Source organism: Anopheles coustani, assembly GCF_943734705.1.
Source record: "Anopheles coustani chromosome X unlocalized genomic scaffold, idAnoCousDA_361_x.2 X_unloc_21, whole genome shotgun sequence".
Lineage (NCBI taxonomy): Eukaryota > Metazoa > Arthropoda > Insecta > Diptera > Culicidae > Anopheles > Anopheles coustani.
Window position 1 is genome coordinate 115,001 of NW_026525128.1, and position 12,352 is coordinate 127,352.

At 43.6% G+C, this 12,352-nt stretch overlaps 1 non-coding gene across 1 annotated transcript; it reads right to left on the reverse strand.

Annotated features, from left to right (window-relative positions):
• Positions 1 to 241: 241 nt before the first annotated feature.
• On the reverse strand, positions 242 to 396 carry LOC131270317 (5.8S ribosomal RNA). Its single transcript, XR_009179419.1, has one exon. It is a non-coding gene; the product is annotated as a 5.8S ribosomal RNA (ribosomal RNA).
• Positions 397 to 12,352: the final 11,956 nt, after the last annotated feature.

Sequence of the window (12,352 nt, forward strand, 5' to 3'; positions counted from 1 at the left end):
AAGCTGAAGCTAGACATCAGTAAACACCACCACAGACACCACAAGCACGCCTTCTCCTCGTACTTCCGCCTCACGCGGGAACACGGACGCTCTAAATACTTTGAATTCCAATGCCAGTATATTGTAAACCACGGGTTCTTTAATGCTAGCGGGTCGTCGCGACCCTAGTTAACATCATGGTGCACGTCTCGTGACGGGTGTCACGGCGTAGTTAAATGTATGCGATACATTTCTCAAATATAAGCGCTCAGTCATCTGTACATCATGGTAGGTTCCCACGACGTGCAATATGCGTTCAACTTATCAATGTTCATGTGTCCTGCAGTTCACATTATGACGCGCAGTTAGCTGCGGTCTTCATCGATCCATGAGCCGAGTGATCCACTGCCGAGGGTGACTAACTTGCGTAAGCCGCCGCTGTGCGCGTATACCCGTTCCCCGTAGGGAGGAGCAAGCCGCCGCTTAGAGACGAAGCATAAAGTGTCCTCATTCCACATAGGGCAAGCTGGATGAATCCATTTTACCCAGGACGGCCGAAGCGGCGTGGACCAGGGGAGAACTGAACCTTATACTTCACACCACAGTAAGTCTACGTGTCCTCTTCCACATAGGGCAAGCTAGAACTAACTATCTTACCCAGGACTGCCGAAGCAGCGTGGACCAGGGGAGGAACACACTTTTCATGGAAACGTAAGGCATCCATGACTGCCATAACGTAAGCCGCCGCTGTGCGCGTATACCCGTTCCCCGTAGGGAGGAGCAAGCCGCCGCTTAGAGACGAAACATAAAGTGTCCTCATTCCACATAGGGCAAGCTGGATGAATCCATTTTACCCAGGACGGCCGAAGCGGCGTGGACCAGGGGAGAACTGAACTTTATGCTTCACACCACAGTAAGTCTTCGTGTCCTCTTCCACATAGGGCAAGCTAGAACTAACTATCTTACCCAGGACTGCCGAAGCAGCGTGGACCAGGGGAGGAACACACTTTTCATAGAAACGTAAGGCATCCATGACTGCCATAGTGCGTAAGCCGCCGCTGTGCGCGTAAACCCGTTCCCCGTAGGGAGGAGTCAAGCCGCCGCTTAGAGACGAAGTATTAAGTGTCCTCTTCCACATAGGGCAAGCTAGAATGAACTATCTTACCCAGGACCGCCGAAGCAGCGTGGACCAGGGGAGAACTGAACTTTATACTTCACACCACAGTATTGAGTAATGTGCCCTCTTCCACATAGGGCAAGCTGGAATGTTCCATTTTACCCAGGACGGCCGAAGCGGCGTGGACCAGTGGAGGACTACACAATCATGAGGTTTGATATCGACTTGTGTGTTTCAATAGGGTACCGATGGTATGTTTTGAACCGATTTGATTTAGCCATTCTGAAGTCATCACTTGGTTGAAGCGCTGAACTAGGGAGGGGCATCGTTTACATATATATTGGTTTTCGCATGCTCTACTAGGTTAATGTCATAGGGTTGGCTATCGAGCATGCCCAAGTGATGACTTGATTGTGTGCTTGCTTGAATTCTTCACATTTCATACCATCGGTTAGTTGTCGAATCATTCCTCGATCATAACCTTCGTTCTTGGTTCATGTATGCTCTCTTCCACATAGGGCAAGCTAGAATTAACTATCTTACCCAGGACCGCCGAAGCAGCGTGGACCAGGGGAGAACTATACTTTGTCTTGTATGCCCTCTTCCACATGGGGCAAGCTAGAATGAACTATCTTACCCAGGACCGCCGGAGCAGCGTGGACCAGTGGAGGACTATACTTTGTTCATAACACCACAGTATTGAGTAATGTGCCCTCTTCCACATAGGGCAAGCTAGAATGAACTATCTTACCCAGGACCGCCGAAGCGGCGTGGACCAGTGGAGGACTACACAATCATGAGGTTTGATATCGACTTGTGTGTTTCAATAGGGTACCGATGGTATGTTTTGAACCGATTTGATTTAGCCATTCTGAAGTCATCACTTGGTTGAAGCGCTGAACTAGGGAGGGGCATCGTTTACATATATATTGGTTTTTGCATGCTCTACTAGGTTAATGTCATGAGTATCCCATATAATCCCTGTACTATACTTGTATAGTGACATCTTGTTACGGTCTTGAGTCTCAACCCGCAGGTTCGGACTACTTAGTGTTTGATCGAATATAATATGGCAACTTGTGCCTAAGTCTCAACCCGCAGGTTCGGACTTCTGTTTATTTGGCCAATGTATGTATAAGGCAACTTGTGCCTAAGTCTCAACCCGCAGGTTCGGACTTGTGTATTTGTTCGAAGTCATGTATAAGGCAACGTGTGCCTAAGTCTCAACCCGCAGGTTCGGACTTGTTAGTGTTTCGTCAACTTTCATATGGCAACTTGTGCCTAAGTCTCAACCCGCAGGTTCGGACTTGTGTATTTGTTCGAAGTCATGTATAAGGCAACTTGTGCCTAAGTCTCAACCCGCAGGTTCGGACTTGTGTATTTGTTCGAAGTCATGTATAAGGCAACGTGTGCCTAAGTCTCAACCCGCAGGTTCGGACTTGTTAGTGTTTCGTCAACTTTCATATGGCAACTTGTGCCTAAGTCTCAACCCGCAGGTTCGGACTTGTGTATTTGTTCGAAGTCATGTATAAGGCAACTTGTGCCTAAGTCTCAACCCGCAGGTTCGGACTTGTGTATTTGTTCGCCTAGGTAGTTTGCCTTGCTTGATGTGGTAACTTTTTAGTGTAGTTCTGACATCCCAATTTTGGGACTTAGCCGATTTTTCATGTATTTCCATATGACCCTTAGGGTCCCTTTCTTCATACAAGCTTGCCTAGGGCGATCGGTCAAAACTTGTCTTACTATTCGATTGGTCTTCGCACTTTCACCCTAGGCAGTTTGCCTAGGTGTAGCTTCTTGATGAGGCCAAAACCCAAAATAAGGGGGTTCGGCCGACCCAAAAACCTACCCTGTCTAAACTACACTAACCAGATTTTTCAGGGTCCTCAGCGCCATACAACTTTGCCTAGGTCACTTGTTCTATTGACTTAGGCCATCCGACTTGGTCCGTGTTTCTTCCTAGGGTTCACCTAGGTACTTTGCCTTGCTTGGTGTGGTAACTTTTTAGTGTAGTTCTGACATCCCCATTTTGGGACTTAGCCGATTTTTCGTAAAATACCATATGACCCATCAGGGTCCTTTGCTTCATATAAGTTTGCCTTGCTTGGTATGGTAACATTTGAGTGTAGTTCTGACATCATCATTTTGGGACTTAGCCGATTTTTCGTAAAATACCATATGACCCATATGGGTCCTTTGCTTCATATAAGTTTGCCTTGCTTGGTGTGGTAACTTTTTAGTGTAGTTCTGACATCCCCATTTTGGGACTTAGCCGATTTTTCGTAAAATACCATATGACCCATCAGGGTCCTTGCCTTCATATAAGTTTGCCTTGCTTGGTGTGGTAACATTTGAGTGTAGTTCTGACATCATCATTTTGGGACTTAGCCGATTTTTCGTAAAATACCATATGACCCATATGGGTCCTTTGCTTCATATAAGTTTGCCTTGCTTGGTGTGGTAACATTTGAGTGTAGTTCTGACATCCCCATTTTGGGACTTAGCCGATTTTTCGTAAAATACCATATGACCCATCAGGGTCCTTGCCTTCATATAAGTTTGCCTTGCTTGGTGTGGTAACATTTGAGTGTAGTTCTGACATCCCCATTTTGGGACTTAGCCGATTTTTCGTAAAATACCATATGACCCATCAGGGTCCTTTCCTTCATATAAGTTTGCCTTGCTTGGTGTGGTAACATTTGAGTGTAGTTCTGACATCCCCATTTTGGGACTTAGCCGATTTTTCGTAAAATACCATATGACCCATCAGGGTCCTTTCCTTCATATAAGTTTGCCTTGCTTGGTGTGGTACTATGGGATATATTCCTATCCCATATAATCACCTTTCAAGGGTGGTTTTGGTCAAGTGCCATTTCCTGCGACTTGGTCCCCGAATTGGACCATCATCACCTAATATCTCCGTGGTCTTTCAACTCAGCCTCATGAAACTTTCAGGGTAGATAGGTCTCCCCAAGACCTTTCCAACGATATGCGCTTTGCCTCGCTCGGCCATCGACAGCCGAAGTTATTCATGGTACTTGGTACCTTACCCTGTTTTCACCATACTTGTTCGTACTTGGGTGCAAAACATGAATCACCCATATCTCCACTTTGGCGGCCAGCTACCGCCTTGTCCCCATATACTTTTTTGTTGGTCATATTATGCACAATTTATAAATATTCTACGCCAACTTGCTACCTCGTCTCCAACTTGCCGTTATTCTTGGTTCAAGTCCCATTTCATTCGTTTTTGGACCCTTGTTGCTCTATGTTTCACTAATAGCTTCGCCCACCAACATGCTGATTTTCCATTCGTATTTTTCCGTAATAGTTCCAATCAAGACAATTCTAAATCACACCGTGACTTGTCGGTCGGTGGCAAACTGACCGAGTTATAATTCATGAAAGGTACCTCTACCTGGTACAGCACATGGTCGGCCCAAATCATAAACCGACCAAACGACCGACTTGGAGCACCCTGACCGGGTTGCTCCCATATAATGCAATTTGCGTCTATACCCGCCCAACGTATGAATATTTTACGCCAAGTCGCTATCTCTTACCGGTCAGCCGGTATTCACCTTTCAAGGGTGGTTTTGGTCAAGTGCCATTTCCTGCGACTTGGTCCCCGAATTGGACCATCATCACCTAATATCTCCGTGGTCTTTCAACTCAGCCTCATGAAACTTTCAGGGTAGATAGGTCTCCCCAAGACCTTTCCAACGGTGAGCCGTTTGCCTCGCTCGGCCATCTACAGCCGAAGTTATTAATGGTACTTGGTACCTTACCCTGTTTTTTCCATACTTGTTCGTACTTGGGTACAAACTTTGGATCGCCCATATCTCCACTTTGGAGGCCAGCCAGCACCTTGGCCTCATATACTTTCTTGTTGGTCATACCATGCACCAAATATAATTGTTCTACGCCAACTTGCTATCTCTTCTCCAACTTGCAGTTATTCTTGGTCCAAGTCCCATTTCATTCGTTTTCGGACCCATTTTGCTATATGTCTCACTAATAGCTTCGGCCATTGACAAGCTGATTTTTTATTTGTATTTTGCCTTGATAGTCCCACTTAAGATTATTCCAAAACACAACGCAACTTGTCGCTCGGTGGCAAACTGACCGAGTTAGAATTCATGAAAGGTACCTCTACCTGGTACAGCACATGGTCGGCCCAAAACATAAACCGACCAAACGACCGACTTGGAGCACCCTGACTGGGTTGCCCCCATATAATGAAAGTTGCGTCTTCCAACGTCCAACATATAAATATTCTACGACAAGTCGCTATCTCTTATCGGTCAGCCGGTAATCACCTTTCAAGGGTGATTTTGGTCAAGTGCCATTTCCTGCGACTTGGTCCCCGAATTGGACCATCATCACCTAATATCTCCGTGGTCTTTCAATTCAGCCTCATAAAACTTTCAGGGTAGATAGGTCTCCCCAAGACCTTTCCAACGATATGCCAATTGTCTCGCTAGGCCATCTACAGCCGAAGTTATTCATGGTACTTGGTACCTTACCCTGTTTTCACCATACTTGTTCGTACTTGGGTGCAAAACATGAATCACCCATATCTCCACTTTGGGGGCCAGCTACCGCCTTGTCCCCATATACTTTTTTGTTGGTTATGTTATGCACAATTTATAAATATTCTACGCCAACTTGCTACCTCGTCTCCAACTTGCCGTTATTCTTGGTTCAAGTCCCATTTCATTCGTTTTTGGACCCTTGTTGCTCAATGTTTCACTAATAGCTTCGCCCACCAACATGCTGATTTTCTGTTCGTATTTTTTCGTAATAGTTCCACTCAAGACCATTCCAAATCACACCGTAACTTGTCGGTCGGTGGCAAACTGACCGAGCTATAATTCTTGAAAGGTACCTCTACCTGGTACAGCACATGGTCGGCCCCAACCATAAACCGACCAAACGACCGACTTGGAGCACCCTGACCGGGTTGCTCCCATATAATGAAAGTTGCGTCTCAAGCCGTGAAACGTATGAATATTCTGCGCCAAGTCGCTATCTCTTACCGGTCAGCCGGTAATCACCTTTCAAGGGTGATTTTGGTCAAGTGCCATTTCCAGCGACTTGGTCGCAATTTCGCTCTAAGTTTCGCTAATACCTTCGTCCGTGGACATGGTTATTTTTTGTTCGTATTTTTCCTTGATAGTCCCACTCAGGACTATTCCATACCAGAGCCAAGCGACCCGCTAAGTGCCATACAGTCTGAGCTATAATTCCTGAAAGATACCTCTACCAGTTTTTGCCATACTTGGGTGCAAACCATGAATCACCCATATCTCCATTTTGGAGGCCAGCTACCGCCTGGGCCACAGATACTTTTTTGTTGGTCATACCATGCACAGTTTATAATTGTTCTACGCCAACTTGCTATCTCTTCTCCAACTTGCCGTTATTCTTGGTCCAAGTCCCATTTCGTTCGTTTTTGGACCCATTTTGCTATATGATTCACTAATAGCGTCGGCCATGAACAAGCTGATTTTCTATTTTTATTTTTCCTTGATAGTTCCACTCAAAACCATTCCAAAACACCCCGCAACTCGTCGCTCGGTGGCAAACTGACCGAGTTATAATTCATGAAAGGTACCTCTACCTGGTACAGCACATGGTCGGCCCAAATCATAAACCGACCAAACGACCGACTTGGAGCACCCTGACCGGGTTGCTCCCATATAATGAAAGTTGCGTCTTCTAACGTCCAACATATAAATATTCTACGACAAGTCGCTATCTCTTACCGGTCAGCCGGTATTCATCTTTCAAGGGTGATTTTGGTCAAGTGCCATTTCCTGCGACTTGGTCCCCGAAATGGACCATCATCACCTAATATCTCCGTGGTCTTTCAATTCAGCCTCATGAAACTTTCAGGGTAGATAGGTCTCCCCAAGACCTTTCCAACGGTATGCCGTTTGTCTTGCTCGGCCATCTACAGCCGAAGTTATTAATGGTACTTGGTACCTTACCCTGTTTTTTCCATACTTGTTCGTACTTGGGTACAAACTTTGGATCGCCCATATCTCCACTTTGGAGGCCAGCCAGCACCTTGGCCTCATATACTTTTTTGTTGGTCATACCATGCACCAAATATAATTATTCTACGCCAACTTGCTATCTCTTCTCCAACTTGCAGTTATTCTTGGTCCAAGTCCCATTTCATTCGATTTCGGACCCATTTTGCTATATGTTTCACTAATAGCTTCGGCCATTGACAAGCTGATTTTTTATTTGTATTTTTCCTTGATAGTCCCACTTAAGATCATTCCAAAACACAACGCAACTTGTCGCTCGGTGGCAAACTGACCGAGTTATAATTCATGAAAGGTACCTCTACCTGGTACAGCACATGGTCGGCCCAAATCATAAACCGACCAAACGACCGACTTGGAGCACCCTGACCGGGTTGCTTCCATATAATGAATGTTGCGTCTCTACCCGCCCAACGTATGAATATTCCACGCCAAGTCGCTATCTCTTACCGGTAAGCCGGTATTCATCTTTCAAGGGTGATTTTGGTCAAGTGCCATTTCCTGCGACTTGGTCCCCGAATTGGACCATCATCACCTAATATCTCCGTGATCTTTCAACTCAGCCTCATGAAACTTTCAGGGTAGATAGGTCTCCCCAAGACCTTTCCAACGATATAGAAATTGTCTCGCTAGGCCATCTACAGCCGAAGTTATTCATGGTACTTGGTACCTTACCCTGTTTTTACCATACTTGTTCGTACTTGGGTGCAAAACATGAATCACCCATATCTCCACTTTGGAGGCCAGCTACCGCCTTGTCCCCATATACTTTTTTGTTGGTCATATTATGCACAGTTTAAAAATATTCTACGCCAACTTGCTACCTCGTCTACAACTTGCGGTTATTCTTGGTCCAAGTCTCATTTCATTCGTTTTTGGACCCTTGTTGCTCTATGTTTCACTAATAGCTTCGCCCACCAACATGCTGATTTTCTATTCGTATTTTTCCGTAATAGTTCCACTCAAGACCATTCCAAATCACAGCGTAACTTGTCGCTCGGTGGCAAACTGACCGAGTTATAATTCATGAAAGGTACCTCTACCTGGTGCATAACGTGATCGGCCCAAACCATAAACCGACCAAACGACCGACTTGGAGCACCCTGACCGGGTTGCTCCCATATAATGAAAGTTGCGTCTTCCAACGTCCAACATATAAATATTCTACGACAAGTCGCTATCTCTTATCGGTCAGCCGGTATTCACGACCCAAAGGTGAAAATGTATGGAGAGCGTTCACAAAATTCCGGACGAATTTTGTAAACGTGTTTTTCCGTTTTCTCTCAATTGCGGGCGAACTAAGCGACGGATCGAAAAAAACCCAAAAGTAAAATGTGTTTAAAAACCCGATTTCTACATTATTGCCGAAGACACCAAAGCGCTATCTCGAAATTTTAAAAATCGATCGAAAATGTATGGACGGCGTTCACAAAATTCGTCTAGAATTTTGTAAACGTGTTTTTCCGTTTTCTCTAAATTGCGGGCGAACTAAGCGTCGGATCGAAAAAAACCCAAAAGTAAAATGTGTTTAAAAACCCGATTTCTACATTATTGCCGAAGACACCAAAGCGCTATCTCGAAATTTTAAAAATCGATCGAAAATGTATGGACGGCGTTCACAAAATTCGTCCGGAATTTTGTAAACGTGTTTTTTCGTTTTCTCGCGATTGCGGGCGAACCAAGCGACGGATCGAAAAAAACCCAAAAGTAAAATGTGTTTAAAAACCCGATTTCTACATTATTGCCGAAGACACCAAAGCGCTATCTCGAAATTTTAAAAATCGATCGAAAATGTATGGACGGCGTTCACAAAATTCGTCCGGAATTTTGTAAACGTGTTTTTTCGTTTTCTCGCGATTGCGGGCGAACCAAGCGACGGATCGAAAAAAACCCAAAAGTAAAATGTGTTTAAAAACCCGATTTCTACATTATTGCCGAAGACACCAAAGCGCTATCTCGAAATTTTAAAAATCGATCGAAAATGTATGGACGGCGTTCACAAAATTCGTCCGGAATTTTGTAAACGTGTTTTTCCGTTTTCTCTCAATTGCGGGCGAACTAAGCGTCGGATCGAAAAAAACCCAAAAGTAAAATGTGTTTAAAAACCCGATTTCTACATTATTGCCGAAGACACCAAAGCGCTATCTCGAAATTTTAAAAATCGATCGAAAATGTATGGACGGCGATCACAAAATTCCGGACGAATTTTGTAAACGTGTTTTTTCGTTTTCTCGCGATTGCGGGCGAACCAAGCGACGGATCGAAAAAAACCCAAAAGTAAAATGTGTTTAAAAACCCGATTTCTACATTATTGCCGAAGACACCAAAGCGCTATCTCGAAATTTTAAAAATCGATCGAAAATGTATGGACGGCGTTCACAAAATTCGTCCGGAATTTTGTAAACGTGTTTTTTCGTTTTCGCGCGATTGCGGGCGAACCAAGCGACGGATCGAAAAAAACGCAAAAGTAAAATGTGTTTAAAAACCCGATTTCTACATTATTGCCGAAGACACCAAAGCGCTATCTCGAAATTTTAAAAATCGATCGAAAATGTATGGACGGCGATCACAAAATTCGTCCGGAATTTTGTAAACGTGTTTTTCCGTTTTCTCTCGATTGCGCGCGAACTATGCGTCGGATCGAAAAAAACCCAAAAGTAAAATGTGTTTAAAAACCCGATTTCTACATTATTGCCGAAGACACCAAAGCGCTATCTCGAAATTTTAAAAATCGATCGAAAATGTATGGACGGCGTTCACAAAATTCGTCCGGAATTTTGTAAACGTGTTTTTTCGTTTTCTCTCAATTGCGGGCGAACTAAGCGTCGGATCGAAAAAAACCCAAAAGTAAAATGTGTTTAAAAACCCGATTTCTACATTATTGCCGAAGACACCAAAGCGCTATCTCGAAATTTTAAAAATCGATCGAAAATGTATGGACGGCGATCACAAAATTCGTCCGGAATTTTGTAAACGTGTTTTTCCGTTTTCTCTCGATTGCGCGCGAACTATGCGTCGGATCGAAAAAAACCCAAAAGTAAAATGTGTTTAAAAACCCGATTTCTACATTATTGCCGAAGACACCAAAGCGCTATCTCGAAATTTTAAAAATCGATCGAAAATGTATGGACGGCGATCACAAAATTCGTCCGGAATTTTGTAAACGTGTTTTTCCGTTTTCTCTCGATTGCGCGCGAACTATGCGTCGGATCGAAAAAAACCCAAAAGTAAAATGTGTTTAAAAACCCGATTTCTACATTATTGCCGAAGACACCAAAGCGCTATCTCGAAATTTTAAAAATCGATCGAAAATGTATGGACGGCGTTCACAAAATTCGTCCGGAATTTTGTAAACGTGTTTTTTCGTTTTCTCGCGATTGCGGGCGAACCAAGCGACGGATCGAAAAAAACCCAAAAGTAAAATGTGTTTAAAAACCCGATTTCTACATTATTGCCGAAGACACCAAAGCGCTATCTCGAAATTTTAAAAATCGATCGAAAATGTATGGACGGCGTTCACAAAATTCGTCCGGAATTTTGTAAACGTGTTTTTTCGTTTTCTCGCGATTGCGGGCGAACCAAGCGACGGATCGAAAAAAACCCAAAAGTAAAATGTGTTTAAAAACCCGATTTCTACATTATTGCCGAAGACACCAAAGCGCTATCTCGAAATTTTAAAAATCGATCGAAAATGTATGGACGGCGATCACAAAATTCGTCCGGAATTTTGTAAACGTGTTTTTCCGTTTTCTCTCGATTGCGCGCGAACTATGCGTCGGATCGAAAAAAACCCAAAAGTAAAATGTGTTTAAAAACCCGATTTCTACATTATTGCCGAAGACACCAAAGCGCTATCTCGAAATTTTAAAAATCGATCGAAAATGTATGGACGGCGTTCACAAAATTCGTCCGGAATTTTGTAAACGTGTTTTTCCGTTTTCTCTCGATTGCGCGCGAACTATGCGTCGGATCGAAAAAACCCCAAAAGTAAAATGTGTTTAAAAACCCGATTTCTACATTATTGCCGAAGACACCAAAGCGCTATCTCGAAATTTTAAAAATCGATCGAAAATGTATGGACGGCGATCACAAAATTCGTCCGGAATTTTGTTAACGTGTTTTTCCGTTTTCTCTCGATTGCGCGCGAACTATGCGTCGGATCGAAAAAAACCCAAAAGTAAAATGTGTTTAAAAACCCGATTTCTACATTATTGCCGAAGACACCAAAGCGCTATCTCGAAATTTTAAAAATCGATCGAAAATGTATGGACGGCGATCACAAAATTCGTCCGGAATTTTGTAAACGTGTTTTTTCGTTTTCTCGCGATTGCGGGCGAACCAAGCGACGGATCGAAAAAAACCCAAAAGTAAAATGTGTTTAAAAACCCGATTTCTACATTATTGCCGAAGACACCAAAGCGCTATCTCGAAATTTTAAAAATCGATCGAAAATGTATGGACGGCGTTCACAAAATTCGTCCGGAATTTTGTAAACGTGTTTTTTCGTTTTCTCGCGATTGCGGGCGAACCAAGCGACGGATCGAAAAAAACCCAAAAGTAAAATGTGTTTAAAAACCCGATTTCTACATTATTGCCGAAGACACCAAAGCGCTATCTCGAAATTTTAAAAATCGATCGAAAATGTATGGACGGCGATCACAAAATTCCGGACGAATTTTGTAAACGTGTTTTTTCGTTTTCTTGCGATTGCGGGCGAACTAAGCGTCGGATCGAAAAAAACCCAAAAGTAAAATGTGTTTAAAAACCCGATTTCTGCATTATTGCCGAAAACACCAAAGCGCTATCTCGAAATTTTAAAAATCGATCGAAAATGTATGGACGGCGATCACAAAATTCGTCCGGAATTTTGTAAACGTGTTTTTTCGTTTTCTCGCGATTGCGGGCGAACCAATCGACGGATCGAAAAAAACCCAAAAGTAAAATGTGTTTAAAAACCCGATTTCTACATTATTGCCGAAGACACCAAAGCGCTATCTCGAAATTTTTAAAATCGATTGAAATTGTATGGAGAAAGGATTGTTTTTTGAAGCCTGTCGAAAATACACTCACCGAGCCGTTTTTTGTATCGACCGACATACAAGTTTGCCTAGCTAACTTTTTCTTCCGGATTGGCCGCGGACCTCACTTTTCAATATCTAGTGGTGCCATGGACCACCAAAAGAGGCTTTTTAACATTTTG